Here is a 14585-nt window from a genome sequence, read left to right as displayed (position 1 = left end):
AATTTGCTATGTACGCTTTAACTATGAGAAATTTTGTTAATTTTTTTTTTATTCGTTTTGTGTCCCAGTCGGCAAATTTAGTTGTAAATGCGCATTAGAAACTCGTTTAAATACGTATCGATGTGGTATGTATGTTAGCCATTTTATCGTGTCGCATACGCATTAGAAATACGCATTAGATGCGTATAAAGACAGGTATACAATACGACGCCTACTGAGTATCAAACTCGCATTTGAAACTCTTGTAAACACGTATAAAACACGATAACCAGAGAATACTCAATACGATATTTTCCTGGTATTACATGCGCATTTAAAACTTTCCAGAATACGCATTATTTACGAATATTTGTTAGCCATTTTATCGTGTCAAACGCGCATTAAAAATAGCTATCAGATGCGTATAGAGACAGGTATACAATACGACGCCTACTGAGTATCAAACTCGCATTTAAATACGTATAAAACGCGATAACCAGGGAATATTCAATACAATTTTATTAACTAATATGAATTCATAACATAATGATAATGACTAGCAGAAAGCAACCCGTAATACGGGTTATGAGTTATTAAATCATTAATAACAATAAAAACACATTAATAACTTGATATATTATCTAAAAAATTAAATACAAATATATCTGTAAATATTTTAACTTTGACTCCCTATCAGCAACATCATTGCTTATAGTCAAAGACGAAGACCGCAATTAACATCAGTTGAGTTCTTTTTAAAATCTGTCACAACAATGGTACCAGAAACGGAAAGTCAAGTAAAGCCTGCAAATACCTAAAAAATGAAATTGAAAAAAAAAATTTTAATTACAAAAGTACTATTTGCATTTTATTGTTAGTAGAATTAGGATAATAATAACAGAAAATATATACTCTGTGTCTACAGAATAATTAAAAAAAATTATAAAAAGGCTAGACAACACAATGTAGTAACACTGGGAAATAACACCACAACTTAATAAAATATTTTATTAACTTAAATACTTGGAATAAAAAGATTTTATTTATTACAATATTTGAACAATTGAGGGACAATTATAGTTAAACAATTTAAACAATTATACCATAAAATAGCAAGCAAATCGTAAAATATTTCTTAGAAATGATCTATTTTTTTCATTTGACTACTATTTTCAAGTTGCCTATAAGCATTTACATTATAACTTCGTTGAGCCTAATACTATCTATTTCAATTTAACTATTATCATTAAACATATTACCAGTAATCTTATATTGCTGCAACTGAATAAATGAACGTAAAAGAATCTTACAAATTGTGATCTTTTCTAACCAAAGACTTTATTTAAACTTAAGATTTATTGAAATCCATATCTTTTTATATGTTTACAAACATTAGTCGTTTATCAAAAATATCAAACAACATTTATTTACATCAATTATTTTTAATTAAAAAAGAATCTAGACTACAATGCACAAAATTAATTTTACCTTAATGCATAAAAATAATAAATGCACAATCTTGTATAAAAAAATGAAGCACTGTCAATCAGTATATTTTACTCTAAATTAATTATTTAAATGACGAATGGGGCAAGATGACGACCTACAGTTATCTCTTAAGCAAAACTAAATATAACAGTTGATTTTAGCTGAAAGGGAAGTAGATTAATTTTACTAGATTTATCAATGGTTTCTTTTTAAATCTTATTTTTGTGACGAAAGCTAAGTATTAAAAAAGTTTTTCCGACATTGAGAAAAAAACTTTTTATCCTCGTTTGACTTGATTTATTACATTGCTACATCACCAGCTAAAGGTAAGTTTTAATTTTTGGGACAGACTAAGATACAGGCGTTTTTTGAAACAGTCGTCATCTTGCCCCAAGTTCCCCTATATATCTATTCACATACCTTTAAAAAGTGGTATTACACTTTTTACACAATGAAATATGGAAATACATCATTTTTTTCAACTACTTTTAAAAGGAATTTATTTATTTTTTCTAGTCTGTTATTTTTTCTAAGAAAGAATATTTATAAAGATACAGAGAAATATAAAATATACTGAAATATAGGCAGATTTATGTTTATGAACTTTTGTGTCAACAAATTACAGTCAGTTTTCCATGTTAAATACATAAAATATATATCTAATATAACATATATCAAATATCAAATAAATCAAATATAAAATAAAACAAAATAGTAAACTTACTCAAATCAGTATCAGTTATACCGTGTGAAGTAACTAAAAAACACTTTAATTCTTTTCAATTGCTCTAAAAAATAACTTTCTGCTCTTTCCAATTGCACTAAAAAGAAAAAAAAAACTTACTTAGATAAGTTGCCAAGTTCTTGAGAATCTGAAAACAAATAAGTAAAAAAACAAAGAACAAGCAAACATTTATTTGTTAAAACTACTATATTTAAACAAATTAAATTTAAAAGTGTAACGCCAATTCTCCTTACAGGCTAAAAAAAATTTTCAGCTCAAATTTGCTTGCATACCTTGCTTGTAAAACCATGTGAATAAGAAACACATTTAGAAAAGCCAAGAAACTACTTAAAGATGACATATGCAACATTGAAGTTTGAACGTTCACTGGACTAATAATTAGCAGATGTTTTTAAAAAATTCATAAAAACTTACATATATTCGTTCTTTTATATTGCATAAATCCATTATATGATAAATCTGAAATGAAAAAATGTAATGGATAAGTAAATACAAAGAAAAACATCATATATGAATCACAAATCAATATATCAGATAGAGATAAGATGTCATGATAAGAGAGTAGTAGTTGTTAAATATTGTTATTTCATGTTAGCTTTTAGAAAACAATTCATGTTGGTACGTCATGGTTCTTAACATTCAAATTAAGATATAAACAAAATGTATATATGGCAAAATGATTTTTCTTGAGTGGCTTTTACTGAACGATTAAAAGCAGTGAGTTTCAATAATAAAACCACTTATAATTTTTAACAATAGACACCAACATAAAGGTAAGCCAAATGTAACAACATTAGTAACATAAATAACAACTTTATGCAAAATTTTGCTCAACACGTTTGCCAAGTCACACACTTTGAAAACATGGTCCATAAATATTATATGAAGTGTTTATATATGTTATATAAATTTAAATAAATATATTGTGTTTTATAGTTAGTATATATGTTTATATTATGTTGTTTCGATGTCATGGAAACAACATAATATAAACATATATACTAACTACAAAACACAATATATTTATTTAAATTTATATAACATATATGTTATATAAATTTATATGTTTATAGTTTGCATATATGTTTATATTATGTTCAAAATTAAAATGTTTTTGATAAATATATGTATGTGGTAATATGTGTTATATAATTGTTTTATAAATGCATTTTTAAAATAGTATAAAATGTATCTATCGTGTATATAAATATTATAAGAAGTGTTTATATATAAACACTTCTTGTAATATTTATACACATTTTATACTATTTTAAAAATGCATTTATAAAACAATTATATAACACATATTACCACATACATATATTTATCAAAAACATTTTAATTTTGAACATAATATAAACATATATGCAAACTATAAACATATATAACTTGAATTGCGTGAACAAAAAATTTAAAAATAACATGAAAAAATCGAAAAAGATTCATATATATATATATATATATATATATATATATATATATATATATATATATATATATATATATATATATACATACATACATATATATATATATATATATATATATATATATATATATATATATATATATATATATATATATATATATATATATATATATACATACATATATATATATATATATATATATATATATATATAAATATACATATATATATATATATATATATATATATATATATATATATATATATATATATATATATATATATATATATATATATATATATATATATATATTCATACATAAAGACATATAATATAAACATATATACTAACTACAAAACACAATATATTTATTTAAATTTATATAACATATATGTTATATAAATTTATATGTTTATAGTTTGCATATATGTTTATATTATGTTCAAAATTAAAATGTTTTTGATAAATATATGTATGTGGTAATATGTGTTATATAATTGTTTTATAAATGCATTTTTAAAATAGTATAAAATGTATCTATCGTGTATATAAATATTATAAGAAGTGTTTATATATAAACACTTCTTATAATATTTATACACATTTTATACTATTTTAAAAATGCATTTATAAAACAATTATATAACACATATTACCACATACATATATTTATCAAAAACATTTTAATTTTGAACATAATATAAACATATATGCAAACTATAAACATATATAACTTGAATTGCGTGAACAAAAAATTTAAAAATAACATGAAAAAATCTAAAAAGATTCATATATATATATATATATATATATATATATATATATATATATATATATATATATATATATATATATATATATATATATATATATATATATATATATATATATATATATATATATATATATATATATATATATATATATAAATATATATATATATATATATATATATATATATATATATTCATACATAAAGACATATATCTCGTAATAAAATATCAAATTATAATCATATTTAATTTAAATCAAATACTTATTGAATAAAGAACAAAAAACAGATAAAAGAACTGCAATCCTAATAACAAAATTTAACGCTTAGCAACAATTAAAATGTCAGTGCTGGCTCAAAATTTTAACTTATTTTTCTAAATTTTCTAAAACAGAACAAAAAAAGGTAATAGCATAACAGAAATGTCAATAAAATAGTAATCAACGGAATAAAATAAGCAAGGTATGAAATGATAGGATTTAAAGTATATTTGAATTATATTAATTTAGGACTTCATAAAACTAAATTAATAAATTTAAAAGTAGTAATAAATATTTTTATGATAAAGTTTTAGTAACTCTTTTAGTGCAAAAAAGTACTGTAACTGTACTGGGGATAATTTACTAAATTTCTCAAGAAACATTTTTAATTTAAATTTTATTTTCGCTATATCAGTTTAAGCATGCGCTTTAAAAGCAAAGAATCTTGTTTTTCCATTATTTGTTAATATTTGATCAAAATAGGGTTTAATATAATTCCGATTTTGATCAAATATTATAAATACATATTTTTGATAAATAAGTGGTATTGAACTCGAATTCGAAACTTATAACTAAATGCGTATTTTTCTGGTATCAACGGCGGTATGTTATACTTGACCAATACTCCGATTATTTACAATACTAGATATGCCGACTGGGGTGTTTATTCGTTTTGTGTGTTTTCGCTTAAAATACGTTTATTCGTTTAATAACGTTTATTCGTTTTGTGTGTTCGCTTTAAAAAATGTTTTTGCTTGATTTGATGTTTTTTTATCTATATGTATATAACAGGAAAATAAGAAAATAAATTGCTATTTGTTCGTAAAATATGTTATTTCATTAACAGTTTTTTAATGACGACAAGTTGAAAAGAACTTTATAATTTCTTTAATAAATGTATTTACTGCGTTTGATGCATGTCTCAAATTGTTTCTTTTATAATGCCTAATTTCCAATGTTAATATGAATTACTAGAGATAATGAACATAAGGATTGCACTGTTTAAAAAAATGTATTTAAAAACTTTAAAAAATGTTTTAAAAAAGCTCCTTAACATTTCGTTAAAAAAATTCAATAAGGTAACAATGCACTACCCCACAAGCTTTTGGAGCATCATCAATAATAATCGTTCATCAGGAAATAAGCTATTGGGTTTAAATGCACAACTTGGGTAATCCTACTAAAGTGCAGACTATTTCAATCGGGGTATTAAAAACAACCAAATATTTTATATTAAACTATTAGTATTAATGACTTCTTATTTTTTTTACATAAAAAACTTGTTTTTAAAAAAAGTTGTTTTTATACATATAAATAGCAATTAGTTTACTGGCTTTCCTGTGCATTGATAAAGTCAGTAAAGTTTAGTAAAACCATTTGTAAAAATAAAATTTAAAAATTATCAATGTTTCTAGCGCAACTTATAAAGTATTTTTTTAATATACTGACTGAAAAAAGTTGCAAGAAAATTGTATAACAAAAAATATTTTTATTTTCGTTATATTCTTCTATACTTTTTTCCTTGACTTGTAACTATCAATTTTGCTAGTGGAAAATAACAAATGCCCTAAAAATATGAAAACAAAACCAGCAAAATATTTAGGTATATTATTTTTTTTTACAATAATTTTCTTTTTTTAATATTCCATTTTTTTAGCTTATTTTGTTTAGGTTTTCTATTTCGTATAATCTTTGGTTCTTCGAGTATTGTGGTTTTATTCTCTTTAGTTTCTTACAGTTTTATTTTGCCGCAAATTATTAAAACGTTCACTATATAAAAATAAATTCAAGTTGTCAAAAAAAAGTTACTTTAGGCAGGGCTGAAAAAGGTGTGCAGCCGCACGCGCTTCCTGTGAAGGCTTGCAAGTTCATACCGGAAGTCAGGTCACAGTTATACCTAAAAAATTTGGTAACTTTTGCCTAAACCTAAATGACAAAAATGTTTTTTCCAGTTAAAACAATTTGATGTATTTCATAAAATGGCAGGAATGATATACTTTTCTATAGTTTTTCTATAGTCACAAAGAAGCTAACCACCAAATTGAGATGGACAAATAGACACATGAAATAACAGCAGTTAGGGTTGGTCAGGGTTAGGGTTATATATAATCAATAAAATTATTAAAAATGTCAACTAGGATCTAAAAAAAGCTCTGCAACTGGATAAATGCCAACAAAATCTGTTTAAATACAAGTATAACTGGTGTTGATTATTTTCAAACCATGGTTAAAAAATCCTCATCATCAATTTAAAATAAAATTTCTTTTATAAATAAGAACTTATTAATAAAAATAGTTCTTTCTTTCAACTAACTTGAGAAAACCCATACAAAGAAATATTATCGGTTAAACTTCCATACTCATCGATGAAAAATAAAATGAAAAATACGAGGGGCACATTAGGGTTTTTGTTGGATGTAATATAATAGATAAAAACTTAGTGCTTTTATCTGGAGAAGTAATTAGCCCTAGTTCATTTGTTTCTTTAATTATCCATAACTTTAATATAAACAGTAATGGGTTCACATCTTTTTTTTTTATTCTTTAAACGATTTTCTATACACCCTTGTGAAAATTTTGTTTTGGTGTACTTTTATTTTTTGACTAATAGTTATGTAATGTTTTGTTGTTGTTTAGGTATATGTGGTTAATATGATCATTTGTTTTCAAAATTTTGTTTTAAAACTGCTTTTTAAAACTGTTTTATCCTTTTATTTGCTATGCATATTGATGTTTATTGCCGTATTTGTCAATATCTATTAAAGTTACAAATAAATAACTGAAAACTGTAAAACTATATATAAAAAGATTTGAGATAAATATTTGCAGTTTTTACAATTTTTTCTTAATTTAAACTTGTTATTGATTAATCGACGACAAACCCAGTCGGCATATCTAGTATTGTAAATACTCGGAGTATTGATCACGTATAACATACCGCCATTGATACCAGAAAAATACGCATTTAGTTTTAAGTTTCGAATTCGAGTTCAATACCACTTATTTATCAAAAATACGTATTTATAATATTTGATCAAAATCGGAATGATACTGAACCCGATTTTGATCAAATATTAACAAATAAGGGAAAAACGAGATTCTTTGCTTTTAAAGCGCATGCTTAAACTGATATAGCGAAAATAAAATTTAAATTAAAAAGATTTCTTGAGAAATTTAGTAAATTAATTTACTAAATTTCTCAAGAAATCTTTTAGTGCAAAAAAGTACTGTAACTGTACTGGAGATAATTATCTCCAGTACAGTTACAGTACTTTTTTGCACTAAAAGAGTTACTAAAACTTTATCATAAAAATATTTATTACTACTTTTATATTTATTAATTTAGTTTTATGAAGTCCTAAATTAATAAAATTCAAATATACGTTAAATCCTATCATTTCATACCTTGCTTATTTTATTCCGTTGATTACTATTTTATTGACATTTCTGTTATGCTATTACCTTTTTTTTGTTCTGTTTTAGAAAATTTAGAAAAATAAATTAATATTTTGAGCCAGCACTGACATTTTAATTGTTGCTAAGCGTTAAATTTTGTTATTAGGATTGCAGTTCTTTTATCTGTTTTTTGTTCTTTATTCAATAAGTATTTGATTTAAATTAAATATGATTATAATTTGATATTTTATTACGAGATATATGTCTTTATATATGAATATATATATATATATATATATATATATATATATATATATATACATATATATATATATATATATATATATATATATATATATATATATATATATATATATATATATATATATATATATATATGTATATATATGAATCTTTTTAGATTTTTTCATGTTATTTTTAAATTTTTTGTTCACGCAATTTAAGTTATATATGTTAATAGTTTGCATATATGTTTATATTATGTTCAAAATTAAAATGTTTTTGATAAATATATGTATGTGGCAATATGTGTTATATAATTGTTTTATAAATGCATTTTTAAAATAGTATAAAATGTATCTATTGTGTATATAAATATTATAAGAAGTGTTTATATATGTTATATAAATTTAAATAAATATATCGTGTTTTGTAGTTAGTATATATGTTTATAGTATGTTGTTTCCATGACATAGAAACAACATAATATAAACATATATACTAACTATAAAACACAATATATTTATTTAAATTTATATAACATATATAAACACTTCTTATAATATTTATGGACCATGTTTTCAAAGTGTGTGACTTGGCAAACGTGTTGAGCAAGATTTTGCATAAAGTTGTTATTTATGTTACTAATGTTGTTACATTTGGCTTACCTTTATGTTGGTGTCTATTGTTAAAAATTATAAGTGGTTTTATTATTGAAACTCACTGCTTTTAATCGTTCAGTAAAAGCCACTCAAGAAAAATCATTTTGCCATATATACATTTTGTTTATATCTTAATTTGAATTTTTAGAACCATGACGTACCAACATGAATTGTTTTCTAAAAACTAACATGAAATAACAATATTTAACAACTACTACTCTCTTATCATGACATCTTATCTCTATCTGATATATTGATTTGTGATTCATATATGATGTTTTTCTTTGTATTTACTTATCCATTACATTTTTTCATTTCAGATTTATCATATGATGGATTTATGCAATATAAAAGAACGAATATATGTACATTTTTATGAATTTTTTAAAAACATCTGCTAATAATTAGTCCAGTGAACTTTTAAACTTCAATGTTGCATATGTCATCTTTAAGTAGTTTCTTGGCTTTTCTAAATGTGTTTCTTATTCACATGGTTTTACAAGCAAGGTATGCAAGCAAATTTGAGCTGAAAATTTTTTTTAACCTTTAAGGAGAATTGGCGTTACAATTTTAAATTTAATTTGTTTAATATAGTAGTTTTAACAAATAAATGTTTGTTTGTTCTTTGTTTTTTTACTTATTTGTTTTCAGATTCTTAAGAACTTGGCAACTTATCTAAGTAAGTTTTTTTTTCTTTTTAGTGCAATTGGAAAGAGCTGAAAGTTATTTTTTAGAGCAATTGAAAAGAATTAAAGTGTTTTTTAGTTACTTTACACGGTATAACTGATACTGATTTGAGTAAGTTTACTATTTTGTTTTATTTTATATTGGATTTATTTGATATTTGATATATGTTATATTAGATATATATTTTATGTATTTAACATGGAAAACTGACTGTAATTTGTTGACACAAAAGTTTATAAACATAAATCTGCCTATATTTCAGTATATTTTATATTTCTCTGTATCTTTATAAATATTCTTTCTTAGAAAAAATAACAGACTAGAAAAAATAAATAAATTCCTTTTGAAAGTAGTTGAAAAAAATGATGTATTTCCATATTTCATTGTGTAAAGTGTAATACCACTTTTTAAAGGTATGTGAATAGATATATAGGGGAACATGGAGCAAGATGACGACTGTTTCAAAAAACGCCTGTATCTTAGTCTGTCCCAAAAATTAAAACTTACCTTTAGCTGGTGATGTAGCAATGTAATAAATCAAGTCAAACGAGGATAAAAAGTTTTTTTCTTAATGCCGGAAAAACTTTTTTAATACTTAGCTTTCGTCACAAAAATAATATTTAAAAAGAAACCATTGATAAATCTAGTAAAATTAATCTACTTCCCTTTCAGCTAAAATCAACTGTTATATTTAGTTTTGCTTAAGAGATAACTGTAGGTCGTCATCTTGCCCCATTCGTCATTTAAATAATTAATTTAGAGTAAAATATACTGATTGACATTGCTTCATTTTTTTATACAAGATTGTGCATTTATTATTTTTATGCATTAAGGTAAAAATAATTTTGTGCATTGTAGTTTAGATTCTTTTTTAATTAAAAATAATTGATGTAAATAAATGTTGTTTAATGTTTTTGATAAACGACTAATGTATGTAAACATATAAAAAGATATGGATTTCAATAAATCTTAAGTTTAAATAAAGTCTCTGATTAGAAAAGATCACAATTTGTAAGATTCTTTTACGTTCATTTATTCAGTTGCAGCAACATAAGATTACTGGTAATATGTTTAATGATAATAGTTAAATTGAAATAGATAGTATTTGGCTCAACGAAGTTATAATGTAAATGCTTATAGGCAAAATAGTAGTCAAATGAAAAAAATAGATCATTTCTAAGAAATATTTTACGATTTGCTTGCTATTTTATGGTATAATTGTTTAAATTGTTTAACTATAATAGTCCCTCGATTGTTCAAATATTGTAATAAATAAAATCTTTTCAGTCCAAGTATTTAAGTTAATAAAATATTTTATTAAGTTGTGGTGTTATTTGCCAGTGTTACTACATTGTGTTGTCTAGCCTTTTTATAATCTTTTTTAATTATTCTGTAGAAACAAAGTATATATTTTCTGTTATTATTATCCTAATTCTACTAACAATAAAATGCAAATAGTACTTTTGTAATTAAATTTTTTTTTTTAATTTCATTTTTTAGGTATTTGCAGGCCTTACTTGACTTTCCGTTTCTGGTACCTGTGTTGTGACAGATTTTAAAAAGAACTCAACTGATGTTAATTGCGGTCTTCGTCTTTGACTATAAGCAATGATGTTGCTGATAGGGAGTCAAAGTTAAAATATTTACAGATAAATTTGTATTTAATTTTTTAGATAATATATCAAGTTATTAATGTGTTTTTATTGTTATTAATGATTTAATAACTCATAACCCGTATTACGGGTTGCTTACTGCTAGTCATTATCATTATGTTATGAATTCATATTAGTTAATAAAATTGTATTGAATATTCTCTGGTTATCGTGTTTTATACGTGTTTAAATACGAGTTTGATACTCAGTAGGCGTCGTATTGTATACCTGGCTTTATACGCATCTGGTGTCTATTTTTAATGCGCTTTTGACACGATAAAATGGCTAACAAATATTCGTAAATAATGCGTATTCTGGAAAGTTTTAAATGCGCATGTAATACCAGGAAAATATCGTATTGAGTATTCTCTGGTTATCGTGTTTTATACGTGTTTACAAGAGTTTCAAATGCGAGTTTGATACTCAGTAGGCGTTGTATTGTATACCTGTCTTTATACGCATCTAATGCGTATTTCTAATGCGTGTTCGACACGATAAAATGGCTAACATACATACCACATCGATACGTATTTAAACGAGTTTCTAATGCGCATTTACAACTAAATTTGCCGGCTGGGAAAAGTAAAAAAAATATTTTTGTTAAATTTGAAATATTTAAAAATTAAGTTAAATATTTAAAAATAAAGTAATAAAAGTAAAACTAATGATTTTCAGGTCATAAGTCCACCGCTATGCTTAAATAAGTACGTTAAAGCCATAGCGCAGCGGTTAGCGGGCCTGCCTTAAAAGCTAGAGATCCATTGTTCTAATGCGCTTCCACGGTGTTCTGTGATAAGACCGTAAGGATATCTTGGGGCACAAAAATAAGAAAATAAAAAAAGTCTCACTCGCCGAAAACCTTGCTAGGAGACTTTTGACTTCAATATATATAAAATTGAAGGGAAGAAGGGGAATCCATAAAATGTACCAGTTTTTGAAAACATATATGAAAGAGGTTTTTAAAAACTATAATTCACCCAACTGAATTGTGTCAGATACCCAGCTAGCCGACTAAATTCGTCAAAAAACTGACTACAACTTAAAAATCACCTTCTTTTGGGGGTAGGGGGTGCAGGGGGTAAAACATCCTCTTCCTCAACACACCCTACCCTAAAATTGTCTTTGATGCAATATGTACGCATAAAAAATCTTTGCTTCTTTAAAACACTCTACAAAAATAATGCACAAAATTTATTAATTTGAAAAAGACTATATTCTTTGCATTTTTATGAATAATTTACATCTTAGTTAAGTGAAGTAAAAGGTAAAAATATGTTATACACAAGCTGAAAAAACAAGCTAACGCGGAAAACATCTACTTTTGTTGTTTTACTAAAGTAATGTACATGTATGTAAGTAAAGTAAATGTAATGTAAGTAAAGTAAAATATAACAACTTGAGCATGTTATTTAAAAAAAAAAAAAATGCGTGATTCTTAAATTGACTATAAAAATATGACTAAAAGATGTGCATTTTTTGCTTGTGAGTCTTAATTATTTATAATATTTGTTGAAATATTGAGCAGTACTTTTACTTGTACTTGAGTAAAATTTTACTCAAATAACAGTAGTTTTACTTGAGTACAAAATTTTTTACTTTGTCAACCTCTGTGTGTGTATATATTAGCTTAGTTTATTGTTTATAAGTAGTATAAAAAGCGGGTTCTGGGCCATTTTTTTTCAACTATATCCCTGTCCATATTCTCATATCATATTTCATCCATATAAACAATAATATATTAATATATTATGGTTAGATCAATTTCATCAACTTAAGCATAAAAGAAAACATGTCCACATTAGACTTATCAATTCTTTATTATCAACCCATAAGTTGAACGAATCAGGATACCCATACCACTTTACTAATGATTTGTTTTTAAGTTTGCAAATAACTTTTTCAATCCTAAATATGCTTTGATCCGTTTTTTGCATTTCTTGTTCATAAAAAGTACCTTGTATTTCTTAACCATTATAGTCAGTTAATTTATAAGTTGGTGGATCTGTGAACTGAACTTGTGACACTGTAAAAACTTCTTCAGTCCATCTCGGTGTGAATCTTTTTTCAAACGTTCCTTTCTTTTTAGTTATCCTAACTCTATCACCAATTGAAAACTTTGGTCTTACAGACTTTGATCGTACCTTTCTATTTAGATTGAACCAAACAATTGTTTCATTCTTTTTATCGCTAGCTTCAACTGGTGTCATTTTAATTGAAGAATGCTTTGTGTTGTTGTATTTATTTACCATTTCATCTAAGACGTCAATATATTATCTAGTAGAATTAGCTGAAAAGTACTTAAACATTTTATCTTTCATTTTTCTATTCCAACGTTCAACTACACAACTTTTTTCTTCATTTTCAGTTGAGTATAACTCAACACCTAGCACTTTAACATGCTTATTATAAAATTCTAATCCTTTATCTACCCATATTTTTTGACACTTTCTTTCGCGGAAGATTTTATTTAAAGCATTAGCAATATCAACTCCAGTTTTACTTTTCAATGGAACAATCCATCCATACTTGGAAAAAACATCTATTACCATTAATAAGTATTTTATACCGTCATTGAATTTGGAAAAAGATTTCATGTCAACTAAATCAGCAGCCCATATTTCATCGATTCCATTTACAATCACTTTTCTTTTTCTGAAATATTTTACAACTGGTTTATGAAGTTCGTTTGCAAGTTCGTCAGTCCATTTCAGGTCTTTCAGACCATTAAGAATTAGATCCTTTTTTTCTTTGATCATTTGTAGTTTTTTTGAGTAGTTTCAACACCCAAACCAAACTTTGCTTTAGATGATATAATAAGTTTTATAATACCTTGTTCAATTCTTTCACGTATTGTTGGATTTTTTATAGAATCTATTTCTTCGATCATAATTTTATCCGCTAAATTTCTTTTTGCTGTGTCATTGAAGTATTTATAAGCAAGATCGTGATGGTAAGCTGCATTATCAACTCTATCTATAGGTTTACTCCATTCTTTATATGAGTCAGTAGAAGTTAATCTTTCTTCTAAATTAGTACCAGGACCTGCAAAGTTCATTCCAGGTAAATGCATTTCACCTGGAAACTTCGACCATGGTAGTTTTATTTTACGTGTTGCTAAATCTCCTCCTTTTTTTGAGGATACAAATTGAGTTTTTAATCTTCCACAAATAGCACAATTTCCACGTTGCATATTTCTATTGTTTTTACTCACGACATTTTGCAAGTTTAGTGTATTTGTTTTTTTTCTACATTTAACGCAGTAGAACATTTTATA

At 24.6% G+C, this 14585-nt stretch overlaps 2 long non-coding RNA genes across 3 annotated transcripts; one reads left to right on the top strand and one right to left on the bottom strand.

Annotated features, from left to right (window-relative positions):
* Positions 1-600: 600 nt before the first annotated feature.
* Positions 601-3194, bottom strand: LOC136077608 (uncharacterized). Of its 2 annotated transcripts, none has more exons than XR_010637115.1 (3): positions 2627-3194; positions 2192-2288; positions 601-793 (listed from the first exon to the last, which is right to left on the bottom strand). It is a non-coding gene; the product is annotated as an uncharacterized LOC136077608 (long non-coding RNA). The 2 variants fall into 2 exon arrangements; XR_010637116.1 differs by lacking the exon at positions 2627-3194 and adding an exon at positions 2485-2616.
* Positions 3195-8803: 5609 nt separating this feature from the next.
* LOC136077607 (uncharacterized) lies at positions 8804-11356 on the top strand. The gene is made up of 3 exons (XR_010637114.1): positions 8804-9479; positions 9674-9770; positions 11160-11356. It is a non-coding gene; the product is annotated as an uncharacterized LOC136077607 (long non-coding RNA).
* The last annotated feature ends 3229 nt before the right edge of the window (positions 11357-14585 follow it).

This window comes from Hydra vulgaris, chromosome 03 (genome assembly GCF_038396675.1).
Source record: "Hydra vulgaris chromosome 03, alternate assembly HydraT2T_AEP".
Classification (NCBI taxonomy): Eukaryota; Metazoa; Cnidaria; class Hydrozoa; order Anthoathecata; family Hydridae; genus Hydra; species Hydra vulgaris.
The sequence above is the reverse complement of the archived record's forward strand: the minus strand, read 5'-3'. Positions and strand labels throughout refer to the sequence as shown.